The sequence below is a fragment of the Macadamia integrifolia genome, chromosome 1 (genome assembly GCF_013358625.1).
Source record: "Macadamia integrifolia cultivar HAES 741 chromosome 1, SCU_Mint_v3, whole genome shotgun sequence".
In the NCBI taxonomy this organism is placed as follows: Eukaryota; Viridiplantae; Streptophyta; class Magnoliopsida; order Proteales; family Proteaceae; genus Macadamia; species Macadamia integrifolia.
The window spans coordinates 35,945,028-35,959,873 of NC_056557.1; positions in this window are offsets into that span (position 1 = coordinate 35,945,028).

The following is a 14,846-nucleotide window of genomic DNA, read 5'->3' on the forward strand; positions in this document are numbered from 1 at the left end:
TGTTCTACAGGTAACGAAACAAAGAAAAACATGGATGAAAAAAACAGAGGATTCTGATCCGCCAAGGTTTACGGTTATTGGGTCCTTGATGATCTACTCGGGTTAGTGTTGGTATCATGGTATGGGTCTACCTCTTGAATTGAATAATAATTTCCCACGAACTCCGCAAATTATTATCCTATTTAATAATTTTGGTTAAAAAAAGTAAAGATATCTCTCGTTCCCTGAACAAGATGCCTTCCATCTTTAAATAGTGAGTGCTGGGTGCATTTAAATCTTCTGCGGTGATCCGTGAATGACAGTGAAGATTTAGTGGTTAAAAACGGCTCTGGCATACATTTTAGTCAATCCTCTTTTTTTGGGGGTTTATATTGATATATTTATAGCGTAGATGAAGAGAGATAATTGAGGAGAGATCTAGGTATAAGATAACTTTTGAAAGAGCCTCATTAGGTAATTATTATTTTATTTATTAGGATATCTCCTAGTTGCTGAGCTGGTAATAAGATTGATGAGTTGAGCAATGAGTAATCCTTGAGATTGTTCCCATTGGTATTAGATCAAACTCGTTAAGGAGGTGATCCAATGGATCGGCTCAGTCAAGGGCTGACCAGAATGAGTGGTATTTTCACCCTCATCAATATGTATGAGGGATGGAGTGATCATCTCTTAGACCAAAACCCTCATACGATAAACAAAACCATTGTAAAATTAACGAACGATAATGAGGCAAACCATCTCGAACTCTCAATCGGCCGACTCAGACGATGATGAGACAATGACTTCGTTCCACTAAACTGCCAACCCTATTGACAAGGGGATTGAGTGGCTACATCCATGTGTTCACCATTCAATATCCATCCATGTCCCATGTCATTTTTATGATCTTCTCCTAGGGCTCAACCCATTTAATGATTGAGAGATTTAAGAGTTTGAGATTGGAATTCTCAAACTTTACCAAAAAACAAAAAAGTTGGAGTTCTCAATGGGCCCACTTGCACAACAATGGCTTAAGCATAGGTGCTAATAGGAGCATCAAACGGTTGGCAAGTGGGAGATGGGGACTTACCGAACGAACAAATATCAGAATAGTTATTTTGTGTCATAGGTTATACCAATATTTAATGGTCGCCAGTCGCCACACGCATTGTGATCTGATCATCTCAAAATAACTGAAACGATCATCCAGATGTGTCTGGATTTTTTTTTGATAAAAGGATGTGTCTGGAACTCTGGATTAGCTTTCGGAATCAGTATACTCCATACTACTCCAAGTACCCACAGCGGCACAGCCCATGGACGGTGTGAGATAGAGCTGGAGGGTACAGCCACTTGGAGAGAATTCAAATTTCAAATTCTATTCTAGGCATGGATTTAGGAACAATATTGGTATCGGATTGGATTGGATTGATGCGTATCGATCAGCTTTGCTTTTGCTTTTTTTTTTTTTAAGTACAATTTTTTTACTATTTTACCCCTGAAATGATACGGGTAATCAATTTAGATCGGTCAAAAATCGATGATTGATCTCAATTGATGCTGATACAGTATGACCAATCTAGCGATATGATACTGATACTTGAAACCATGACTCTAGGTGTCTAGGGTTTTTTCTGTATAAAATCGGTATGAGACTTGAGTCAAATTGAAAGGTAGGGGAGGGGGATTAGGAGGAAGAAGATCCTCTCCAGCACCACCAACCCTTCACCTATTCATCTAAGGGGAGGGAGGACTTGGACATGTATCCCTAGGTGCTAAGGTACGTGTTCAAGTCTTCTCAGCCCTTAGATGATCGTTGAAATAGAATTGGAGGGTCAAGTCATTGGAGAGGATCCCAATCCTAGATTCGGCTCCTCTTCAATGACTCCTTCTAACCGCTATCCGACGATAGACATATAAGCTTGGGGATACGTCCCCCAAGTGTTGGACTAAGTGCAAATGTGAAGTTACAAGGAAAAACATTGGAAATGATTGAAATATGGGGAAGTGTAGATCAGTTTTGACTAATTTCAATCCAAATCAACCAAAATCAATTGATCTAATCTAAATTTAGAATACACGAGGGGTGAAAAGGTCGGTTGAATTGGTTTTGGTGAATTTTTTTCTTCTATATTTTTAGTCAAACCAAAATCGAGCTAAGAAAATGTTGGATATACAAAATTCTAGTCAAAACTGATAAGTTTTATAGTTAGTCTCATTGATTTTAGAATAATGGTACTAGAACAATTTCAGGAGGTGTGAAAAGGTTGGTTGAATAATCATAAATTTTGAGATATCTATAGTTTCTAATTTGGTAAAGGAATAGATCACACTCTATGGTAAGATATAGAAATCTAAGGCCCAAACCAAGTTGCCTGGAGAGAGAGAGAGAGTATTAGACTGAGGAATATGATAAAAAAATAAAAACTTATTCTAATAAAAGAACATCCCCTTATATTTTTTTGGTAGAAGTATTAAAATGTTGTTCATATGTTGCCATATTTATACTATTGAGGGTGTTTTTAAACATATTTTTTAAGAATTTTGAATGAATATGTTGATTATCAAGAATTTTCTATGTCTTAGATGGCGTCGTTTAAGACTCTAACCACCATAAAAAAAAAATTGATTGCAAGGACAACTGTCTAGGCATCCTAATTAAACCCTTTTTTTTTTTGTTGATTTTGCTTAATTTAAAAAATGGTAGATGGACTATCACCTCCCATTCTCTTAATCAAATTTAGAGTGCTATTAAGTTTGATATTAAATCTAAGATTAATCACCTTCATGCCTCAGAATCTAATTGTCCCAAGAATTTATATATTGTTTTTTCCTGGGGTCTCCAAATTAGACTCTATTATCCTTCCTGCTGTGTTGAAGTAATTTGTTTGGGATTAAAAAATATATTTGTTTTTAGTTGAATTTCACCATTCTTGAACCTAGACCTCATTCCATTGATCGTGTCCTTATTACTTTGGTGGTCAAATTGTATTTCTTAATTCATTAATGGTTAAATTATAATGCGATCTAAAATGTGCATGTGCTGATGTAAAGGTTTTAGAAAATAAAAAATCTTGTTGAAAACAAAATTGGTGAAGAAAAAAATTATATATTTTTTTTTAACCAAAAAAGAAAAACATAAAATTGAAGGTTTACCGATGAAAGGAAAACCAAAATATGGGAATAGAAGAATATAAGGTGCACTATTTTTTTTTATTATTCTATCCTATTCAGCGCCACTGGGGTCAACTTATTGGGCACTAGTAGGGCCAAGGACCACCTACTCCCATATACACCTATCTTCACACATCTGAATATAAGGTGCACTTAGACACCAAATTAGGTGAGATTATGTAATTGACATATGCATCAAAACCATAGACTTATACCTTATTTTTTTTTAGACTATTTATAGATTCGCATGGTGCAAAATCTCAAGTTTAGGATTTTTTTTTTCCAGCTGTCCCTTGAAATCTATAGCAAGAGTGTTTGTTCTAAACTAATCGTTTACTTGTCATTGTCATAAGTAACTTGTACAAAGTAATCTTACCACTTTAGTCATTCATTTAAAATAAAAATTAACTAATAAATATGTCAAGGGGAAAGGAATTCTGTCCATCACTCCCTGTGACTCTGCATTAGCATGTGGGTCAATGAAAGGGTGCGCGGAAGCATCGATCAATAGGAGTTGGATGATTTTTGCGTGATCAATACTTCTACACATCAATATAAGAGCCACAAGGTCAAGCAAAGTTTTTTCCCCCATATGTTAAATGAGTTCCTTTTGTCATTGTTATAATTGGCTCGAGTTACATCCCACAACCCCACCCCCGTGGTATATATATATATATATATATATATATATAACTTGTTTCTTTATATGAATGGATTGAGGGAATAAAGTTTTATTTTATTTTTCCACAAAGAATGCTAAATTTAGCTTCACTGAAGTTCCGTAAGGTCTAGTTCTTCACACACACAAAACTTATACACAATCCCATGCACATAGATTTTTGTCTTAGTCTTATGATCCTAAATTCTTGGCCCTAAGTTATGTTTACAGAGCTAGATCTAGTCTTAGATTAACTTGAAAAATCTAATAATTGTTAACTTATTTGATATATATATATATATATATATTTTCTATTAAAAATATTTTTTTAATTAATTTGAAAATTTCAAGTTTTAGCAGATTCTTTCAAATTGCTTAAAGAATTATTATTCTTAGAGAAAAATCTATCATAAAACAATGTCATCAACAATTAGTGAAGGAGAATATATATACCATAATACAAAGCAAGTGGATTGAATAGCACCAATAATGATGTGTTATGAAATACTAACTATAAGTATAAGCAGATTATCAGTTAACTGATAAATTCCTCTGGCAGGAGTATCTTATTAATAAGTTTCATGATTTAGAGCTCATAACAATTTTTTAGGAACAATATCAATAGAAACTTAAAAAAAGAAAAGAAAAAAAATTTAATGATGTCTAGGCACATTCCCACTAGCCCCCATATTGGTGTAGAGGCTATGCTATCTTTCGGGGAACCTTCTCCCATATTTATTTTATGGGAGAAAAATGCCTAAAAATTAGTCTGGCCTCAGTATCCAAACACAAGGAGGGGGGTGAAATGACCGCCCACCCCTCCTGGAGGCGGAAATCTCACCCCTATTAATGCTTTTGTGCGTGTTTCCATTGGTCCCCATATTGGCGCAAGGGCCATGCTTCATTTTAAGGAAATCTTTCTCTTATTTTATATCTTGTTGGGAAGTAGTTCTCTATTCGGGAGTGTGATCTACGCTACCACTTCCTATGTCTACTCTCCTCCCTAAAACCAAGGGGTAATGATATATTTTTACATAGGAGGAGAGAGATAGACACATGAAAATGCTTACGTAAGCATGTACTCGGACATAGTTCTTTTTCTTAATTTTTTTTTTTTTTTAGGAAAAAGACTCTATCCGGACCAAGAGTGTATATAGTGCTTGTGCCTAGACACAGGCCACACCACGCCTAATGAAAAGTTAAATTCTGCCCCTTTGATGTTTCTGTACACATTTCCATTGGCTTCATGTTGGCACAAGAGCCATACTCCTGGATAGAAAACTCTTCCCCATCCCCCTCTTTTTTTGTACCGATTCATTTTTAGGCCAAGAAAGTAAAGCTCACTTGTTTAACAAAAAAGAAAAAAGAAAAAAGAAAAAAGAAAGAATTAAATCTCACTTTATGAGAAACCATGTCCTTGGAATAACAGTCAAAACTGATGCTTAATTCTTTGCAAAATCAAGCAGAACCAATATCTTATGATCCCAAGTTGCAATAGCATATATGCTTTTGGGTACTGTAAAGCATTTACCCAAAAGGGTTGGTGGTCACAGAGTTGTCAATAATTTCGGGTATATATGTCCAGGCTTAATTTAGTTGTCTTGGTTGGTGGCCATTTAAGCTTCAACAACCTGCTGTACTAACATTATTATTTCCCAATGCCCATCCTCTAGGGAGCCCATTAAAAAAGGTTGCAAAGTCATCATATTAGGTTTGCCCTTATTTTGTTATTCAGAATATAGTGGGAGCTCGTAGTTGTTCCTCCTCTTTCTCTAGCTACGGTTCTAGTTGATGTTTTCATCCTTTTGTGTTTGCCTAATGCCTTGCATAAAAAAACTACTTAATCATCTTTTTATGTCACAAAACATGAAAATGATCCCTAGCTTTGTTGCCATACTTTTCCTATGGAAAACCAAAAAAACTTTATTTCTTTTCAGCTCTTTGTTGTGTTGAGATGTTTAAATCAATATTTTTCTGCCCTAGACCGACATTCAATGTTATGTCAATAAAGATAGGGTATCAATTCACTATGGGTGAAGAGAAATTCACTACAAAAGAAAATGAGAGGAAGGAGTCTCAAATCTAACTTTAGTAGTGGGGCTCATGTTGATAGTTTTACTTTAAGTTGATGCTAACACGTGAAAGAAAATGGGCATTAAGTAGATTCCAAGGTACCAAAAGCTTTATAAGTTGCTCCCCACCTCTAATTCTTGAGGGGTTATTCCTACCCCAGAGAAATCTCAAAAAATTCCAATCTCATCAAAGTCATTTTTCTTTTTCTTTTAAGAAGAAAAGATATGGTATATTGGATTAGGTTTTTTTTTAATTGCCATGATGAAGTGGTGTTTTCCGATTGCCGGGCTTCAGACGCATATGGGAGGGTATTTTGGAGAACATAATAGAACATTGTATGAATTTATGAACCCTAAAATAGTGTAGTGGTGAATTCAGCTACACTTCCTACCAAAAAAAAAAAAGAATTCAGCTACACTGTTTTTCTTCTTTTAATTTATTTTATTCCCCCATATATAATGGGATTCCTTAAAAGTGAGGTTTTTTTTTTTTTGTAATCTTAAGTAAGGGCTTCATATCCAACTACTTAGGTCTTAGGTAGGTGAATTTAGCCACACAATCTGTTTGTTTCCTTAGCTTTCTTTCTCTCTCTCACACACACGCACAAGAAATCTCCATGCAGCAGTGTGGAAAGTCTTTCATGTTCTCACATTTCCACCATGTGTGCACACATTGATACCCTCCTCGCTATATGACCATGTGGATCCTTTTGTTGATGAAACTATTTCCATACTAAGATTTATGTGGGGTGGGAGATTTCCCCACACGAGCAACGTGGGAAGCCCCCCCTCTGCCCTTTAAAAAATTTGGCACAAATCTTTTCTTTTGGTACTGCAAGACTTCGTGTACTTCTGCCAAAAAAAAAAGACTTCGTGTACAGCAAGAAAGCCATTTTATATGACTATTTCTCCTTCCTCTCTGTGAATAGCAACCCACCCAGCTATTACAGAGAAACCAGTCAGCTAGTGGGGGTGTGTGCAAGTCTAGAGTTAGAAAATAGGACTCAAACAGAAGTATTCTAAAATATTAAAGTCTTAAGGAATGTTATAAAAGGACTTTCTGAAGTCCAAATAAATTTAAATCGAAGAGAAAAAAAAAAAAAAACACTAGGTTTTTCACTTTTCATTAACACATAATGGAAAGAGAATCTCTTCACCAATGATGATATGATGATATAATTAGTTTCTAAGTTTTGTCATTAACTCTAACTATCTATTATTTTTTATTTTGACATATTCTTCTCCAATCCAAATTGATGAGGGTTTTTTTTTTTTTTGCTAAAGGTCAACAAATTGTATTAAAATAAAAGAATGAGAAGCTACAAAACAACTTTAGAACTTTGTTTTACCTTCGGCATTGCCATCAACAAAACAAAGTTTCAAAGCAAAATGAAATTACAAGGCTTCTCTTTGAAATCCTGATTCACCTTCGGTATAGCCAATGACAAACCAAAGCTCCAAAGCAAAGAGATTACATAAACCTATAACAAGGTCTATGCTGAGCATCCCATTCAAAATCATAAGATACAAAAGCAGGAGTAGAGTCCCAAGTGTTTGAACTACGAGTGGCTGCTGCATGTTTTGTTAATTTGTCTGTCGCAGTATTAATTTTACGGTAACAGTGAACAATACTCCAAAAAATATTATCGAGATAACTTTTGAACCTTCATTTATTGAAAACACCAAATTGATGAGGTTCAAATAAAATAAATAAAGAGATAGTCTATTCACCATGGATTGGAGAGAAATGGTAAAGAAAATCAATGAAGAGTTAGTAATGATAGAAAACAAATACGGAACGATTCATGAAGATCGATAAGCATGCACGACAAAGACTATAAAATACACGTTTTAGGCATACCTGAATCCATGATTGAAGAATAAGAACTCCTCAACGTCTTCTTGTATGCTCCTTGTACAACACGATCAATGTTGGTCTGGTCTACCCTCTGTCTCTTTTGCTTTTGATTGTTAGCTTCACTTAATGGGTCAGTGATAACTATATATAGGGGTGAGGGTAGGGACCAACCCTGCAATAAAATTAAGGTTTCCTCCCCATTAAGGAAACAATACCTTAGGTCCACACATAGTAATAAATATTTCATACTAATAAGGTGTGCTAATAGAATCCAATATCTCCATAGAGATCACTTACCAATAATATTAGATTATTTCTGCTTACTCCATCTTTAATCAACACCACTAAATCGATTTTGGAAACAAATCTTTGACTATGCTAGCCCACCTAATAGGAAATCTTACAGGTAAAGGTTAAAAGGAAAGCATAATGTTCAAAGGATAGGAAAAAAAAGGAGAAAACAAGGGTATTAGTCGTATAGAGTCGGTAAACATGGTTCTTCACTTTTCTTTTATGTGGTGTTGGAGTTATCTCTAGAGCTTGCTTTTGTATCTGTGTGTTTAATGTTGGAAAATATCTAGGGCCCGTTTGATAACGTTTTAAGAAATGTGTTTCTGTAATTTTTGTGTCTAGAAACGGAAGAAATGGAACAAAAAAGGTTTGATAAAATTGTTTCGTTTCACTTGTTTTCAGAAATAGAAATTGAAATTTCTACATATTTATAGTAGTTCTACTTGTTTTTTCATTTCTGGAAATGACTCGTGGCCATTCTTTTGCTGGTTACTATCGACTTCCAGAAACATGACTTATCAAACACATTCAATTCTGTTTATGTTTCTAGAAACTGAAATTTTATGTTTCTGTTGTTTCTTGAAACAGAAATGGCAGAAACATTATCAAACGGACCCCTAGTTGTCTTGTCACTGGGTGACCAATGACAAATTAATTGTAACTTTTTCTTTTTTCACTTTCTGTGTCAAATTGTAATTCTCTAGCACTGACAGTTGCATGGGTTTTAAGTTTTGTATTCACAAGGTTTATTCGTATTAGAGTTATCCTGCTAGGTACATGTTATTGGGAGAGTGTGGGGAAGCATCTTAAGTGTAGGAGCAGCGGTCTTTTAGCACTCACTTGTACTTGTGCCAATGAATAGCGTTCTTTCTTCCCTTAATGATTTAAGGTTTCATTAATAAATTGAAAGGTTTTGCAGTACGATTAAGTTTCAAGGTCCACGAAGATTCCAACAATTTCAACAAGGTTTCATGATTCACACAAAATTTTTTATTATGGTTATGTGAAGATTCCGATGACATCATTATTTTTCGATGAAAACTCAGTTTGAGGGTGACAATTCGGAAAAAAGAGTTTATTTTTTGTTTGAGCGTGTAGTTAAAAAAATAAAATCAAAGGTTATCTTTTAAAAGGGAAAAGGACAGGTATGCTAGCGTAATACCTAAGAATAAGGTATGCTAGTGGAATTTTAACCGTTAGATGAAACATAAAAAATCTCATCCGTTTATAGGGCGAGGCCTCACAAAACTTGTCCAATACCATTGCTCCACGGTAGTACTCCCCCAACCACGACCCCTTCTCCGGCCAGTGTGTCTGAAGCATCACCGTCATTGGAAATTTTAAACGTTCCTGCGACACCGATGGAGACTCTGACCAGCAAATTTATCGTAAAAAATGGCAGAGTCCAGATCACGATTCTGACCACGACCCCTCACTACTGTTGTTGCCGCTGTCACTGCCGCTGCTACCTTGGTCACTGCTGCTCCCACTGCTGTTGCCGTCGCTACCTCTCTCGCTGTTGCCGCCATCGCTGCCACTCCCTCTGCTACCAATTTTCACGCTGCTCTCTGCAAATCGATAGAAGAAAGGGGAAAAATCAGTAGAGAAAAAGAGAGAGATGGCTTACGTTGCTGTTGTCGCAACAAGTAGATGAAAATATCAAAACAAATGATGAAAATACCGCTCTTGCTGTTGCCGCCATCGCTGCCACTCCCGCTGCTGCCAATGTTCATGCTGCTCTCTGCAAATCGATAGAAGAAAGGGGAAAAATCAGTAGATAAAAAGAGAGAGATGGCTTACGTTGCTGTTGCCGCTGCTGTTGTCGCAACAAGTAGATGAAAATATCAAAACAAATGATGAAAAAAAGTACCAACCCTGCAACTACAATCCACTACTCAAAACCAATCTAGGCAATAACAATTGGAAAAAAAAAAAAAAGAAAAAGAAAAAGCCAACCTATCGGTTTGATGGGAGGACGGAAAAACAAATAGGGTGAGCCTCTCCTTCATAAATCCATGGTGGAATTTAAACAATTCAAATTCCCAAATTGAAACCACAAGAACAACTTATTATTTGAGGCCCAGATATAACTATCTAATCTTAAAACCCAAGAAATAATAGCAACAGTTCAACCAGCGGCGCTATTGCCCCCGCAACTGTTGCTGATGTTCAAGCTGCACTTTGCAAATCGATAGAAGAAAGGGGAAAAAAAATTGCCGCTGATTTTCACGCCGTTCTTTGCAAATCGATGGAAGAAAGGGGAAAAACCAGTAGAGAAAGAAAGAGAGAGATGGCTTATGCTACTGTTGCCACTACTGCTACTGTTGCCACCGCTGTTGATGCTGCTGCCACTGCTGCTAATGTTGAAAACGTTGATCTCGACTCTCAGATCTTGAGTCAAGCTGAGATGTTGATGTCGCCGTAGCTGCTGCTACTTCGCTTTCTCTGGCTGAATCCTGTAAAATGAATGACTTTTCGACGAGAAGAGAGAGAAAGAGAGAGAGGAATGGTGTTGCAACCATGAATTGAAAATTTGTACATCTTCTCTCCATCCAACGTTTCAATTCATGTTGATCAAATCCTACGGTCAAAATGCTGCTAGCATTCCAAATTCCTAGGTATTACGCTAGCGTACCTATCCCTCTCCCTTTTTAAAATATATTAAAACTTAATAAAGTATTTGTGAATCCAGAAGGAAGTGAATCACTGAAATTTCATCAGACAATTTCGGAGTTCGGATCAAGTTCTCGTATGTCCCCCATGATGTACACATGGACTCCACTGAGTCTCTCTCTTAGTAACATAGGTCTTTGGACTCTATGGAATATGTCCATCACAAGGGTGTAAAACAATATTCTCATATGTGAACCTGATTTAGGCTCACAAGTTCAGCCCAACCAATATTAACTTTTAACTATATTTTAACCAGAAATTATTGTCATTATTATTAGGGAGAGGGATAGGTATGATTGTATGAAGTTGGTATTCGGTAAGCAGACAACACCAATGGGGGCATATGATGAGGTATCATACAAGAAGGATATGAGGGTCATTTCAAAAAGAAAAAGATAAACACAGTGGATGCTAACTTTTGGTATACCGGTAGCATATTCAACCTTTTCCCATATTATTACAGTTATCATTATTTTGGTAGAAACTTTTAACAAGGTCTTTTTTTTTTTCCAATATATTTTCCCATTTTCCAATTCTTGGTGAAAAATACAAGAGTCCTGGTTGTCCATGTGTCCATCACAAGGGCACATAAAAATGTTCTTATATGTGGACTTGATTTAGGCTCACAATTTCAGCCTGACCCGCTTTAACTTTTAACAAGGAATTATTATTAATTTTTTTGATAGAAACTTTTAACTAGGTATTCAAAAGTTGTTGAAATCAACTTATTTTCTTTCTTTTAAGAGATTTTTCCAATATATCTTCCCCTTTTTGGTAGAAAATACAAAAGCTATGGCTGAAAGCATGAATTAAAGTTGGCATCTTTTGTCCTTGTGTTGTAGAGAAATTGTCTTTCCATGCTTATATATTATTTTTGAACTAATAATAACAAAGTAGATCACTTCATGGTGCATTTTAGACACCTAGGTAAAATTCATCTTCAAAAGTTAGCCGTTAAAGAGAGGATTTTCAAGTACCTATAAGTTTCTACACCAAATTATCCACTTTCAATGTGAGATTATTATTTTCACCACCATCCTCATGAAACCCCAAATATATCTATAAAAAAATAATAAACTTAGCACCTGGGGATGCTTTGTTCATGCCATTCTGTGCTCAGAGCAGGTTAATCAATTAATGGTGATCCACTGGTTCAATATTGACGTCCATGAACATGCTTTTGTTCCAATCCAAAGGTGTTTTAGCCTAAGAAGATTTAAGAAGAGTATACACATAGATCAGGCTCTTCTGTAACACGTTATATCATCTATCACAGATCCAAGGACTGAGAGTTCTTAGACACGAAGCTCAAAGTATGGACACACAGCCCAAACTACTCCCAGTCCGTATACACATAGGTCTTGACTCTTGCAATCTACCAATAAGTGGAGGAATATTGAATGATTGGAGGAAAATGGAAAATGGAAAATGGAAAATGGAAAATGGGGAACCAAACACTCTCAAAAATCAATCAGACTAAGAGGAGTGGCTGAGGATGACAAATATGGGATGTAGTGGTTGCATGGACAGTGCGAGTTTGACTCACCAGACAAGACCCGCAGTCACCGCGGCCGTTCACCGTGGAAAATGGAAATGAAAAGGACACCGCTCCCTTTAGCACTAGCTATATGGAGAGAGGAAAAGAAAGTGATGGGTACCAGAACCACCACTAGCCGGACTTTTCCTCTGAGCTTGATCAGGGAGGGAGTGCGCGGATGACCATAGACTAAAAGGAACTAATAATATATATGATTTGACGGCTAACAAGCGAAGGAGATTACACTAGACCGTTTGCTGTCTGGGGTCTGGTGTACCTTTGCGATGCGGCATGGTGTGCCGTATTCAGACACACATCTTAATACATAGGGCCCGTTTGGTATCGTTTCTGTTCCAAAAACGTCGTTTCGTGTCAAAAACGAAAATTTCAGTTTCTGTATCAAAACGCAGTTTTTAAACGAAAAAATGGTGTTTCAAAATTTCAGATTTTTATCGGGAATTTTTTTTTTTTTTTTTTTTTTAGTAAAATGGAACGAAACCGGAAAGACGGAACTTTGGAGTTCCGTCCAATCTTGTTTTTTCAGTTTTTGTTCCAAAAAAACAGAAACGGACCATAAGTGTACCAAACAGAAGATTCCGTTTTTTCATTCCAATAGAACGAATAAACTCCAGAAACGTTTTTTTAGAACGATACCAAACGGGTCCATAAACGGGTTCTTAAGAGACTCCCAATCATTGGATGTATGTCGTCATACACCATGCCACGCCACAGAGGAGTTCATCCATTAACCCCATAAAGGCCCAAACGCCATGTACGTCTTACAATGTCTGCTTCTTTGCTGCAATTAGATGCCACTGAGATAATTATAATGATTAATACCCAATGGAATTCGAGACTTTTCGTAAAGTTACTCTCGATAGGGACAAATCCTAGCTCAAACTACTATATATACTGTTGTTCTTCCGACCCCCAACTCATACTATAATTGTTTGGTTCCTGACTTAAGAATCGAAGAGTCCTCATTAGAATCACTTTGACCCTCTCTCTTACCCAGTTTTTGATTCTTGGTGCATAGGTCACCCCGATTCAGATTTCAATTGAACAGGAACAAAAAAGGGTAGGTTTTGCAATTGGGAGGAAGATGCCCTAGGGTCCCTCTTGCTTTGCTCTTTCCTTTGTTGCAATCCCTACTAGCTACTTCTTCCTACTTTCCCACTAACAACCGACACAATATAATTATAGTGTGGGTGAGAAGAAGTGTGACTATAAGTAGCTTTTTTGTTTTCTGTTAACCCAGGTGTCTGGGCCAGCTTATGCGTACCTCGACTAATCCTCAGGGAAACTAGTGCAACAACCCGGTCTCTACTTAAATGGGACCGTGCACCCATTTACACAATCCTCAATTCACCCTAACCATTTGAGTAACCCATGAATGGGTGTGACTATAACTAGCTGCAACTCTTAGGCACCGTTTGATAATATTTCTGGAAACAAAAATGGATTTTTTGGTGTTTGATAAATATGTTTTTCGAAATGTTTTTTGCAGACATAAGACCACTAAAAAACTTAATAATATCATCGAATGTCCAAAAGGGAGAGAGGGTTTGGTTGCCACTTTTTAGGTTTAAATAGTTGAGAGATTTATTAGGTATAACAACTTTTTTTTTTCCTCAAATTCGTTTTTAGAAATGAAGAAACAAGTCTGTCAAAGTCATTTTTAGAATTGTAAATATGTATAAATTTTAATTCATGTTTCTAGAAACAGATGAAACAGAATAATTTTATCAAATGCTTTTTAGGTTGTTTTTCTGTTTTTAGGAACAAGAAAATGTAAAAATAACAAAAATGGAACGTCGTCAAATGATACCTTACTAATGATTAGAGAAATAGAATCTTAGGGTAAAAATGAAAAATTCCATCCTAAAATGATATTTTTAAATCTGCCCTTATAATTCATTTTTCTCAGCTGGTATCATGCTACCAGGGTTGTAGCTGCTTGACCCCAACTCGGGCGGCAGGCATTTTTTGACTTTTCGTGAGGTAGTGCACAAACTGAAAAACAGGGCAAATTAATGATGGTTTGGTGGATTTTTACAACATTCAAGCACTTTGAATGCGGGTCCCACAGGTTCAATCCTTTCCTTTTGTGTCGGGTAGAAGTGTAGAATCCACAGGTCCATTCAAGGTGTTCCTTTAGTGATGCAGGTGCGCCAGTCTTCGTTCTTTCTTTCCCTAAACTCTTGACCTTTCATCGCCAAAGTAGAGGCGTGCAAGTAACCGCCAAAAATGGCAAAAGTTTTGCGTATAAAGTTAGGGTTTGGATCTTTTTTACGCAACATGGTATCTTGCTTGCATTTAATGTTTAGAAACACCTTATATTACATGTAATTGTCTTAAATTTTATGTCAAGACGTTTCTGATAATTAAATACACATTAAATATTGTGTTAGAGGACTCAATCCTAAAAAACCTTATAATGATGAATGTCACCCACCAATTAGCAGAGTTTGTGCTATAAATGGCTCTTACATTTTTTACTTATTATTCACATAAAATGATGGGGCAATTGAATTCCGATACAAGAGATCGGTCTCATTCAAGCAAAAGAAACTTTATTCATCATCAACATGAAATGGTTGTGGA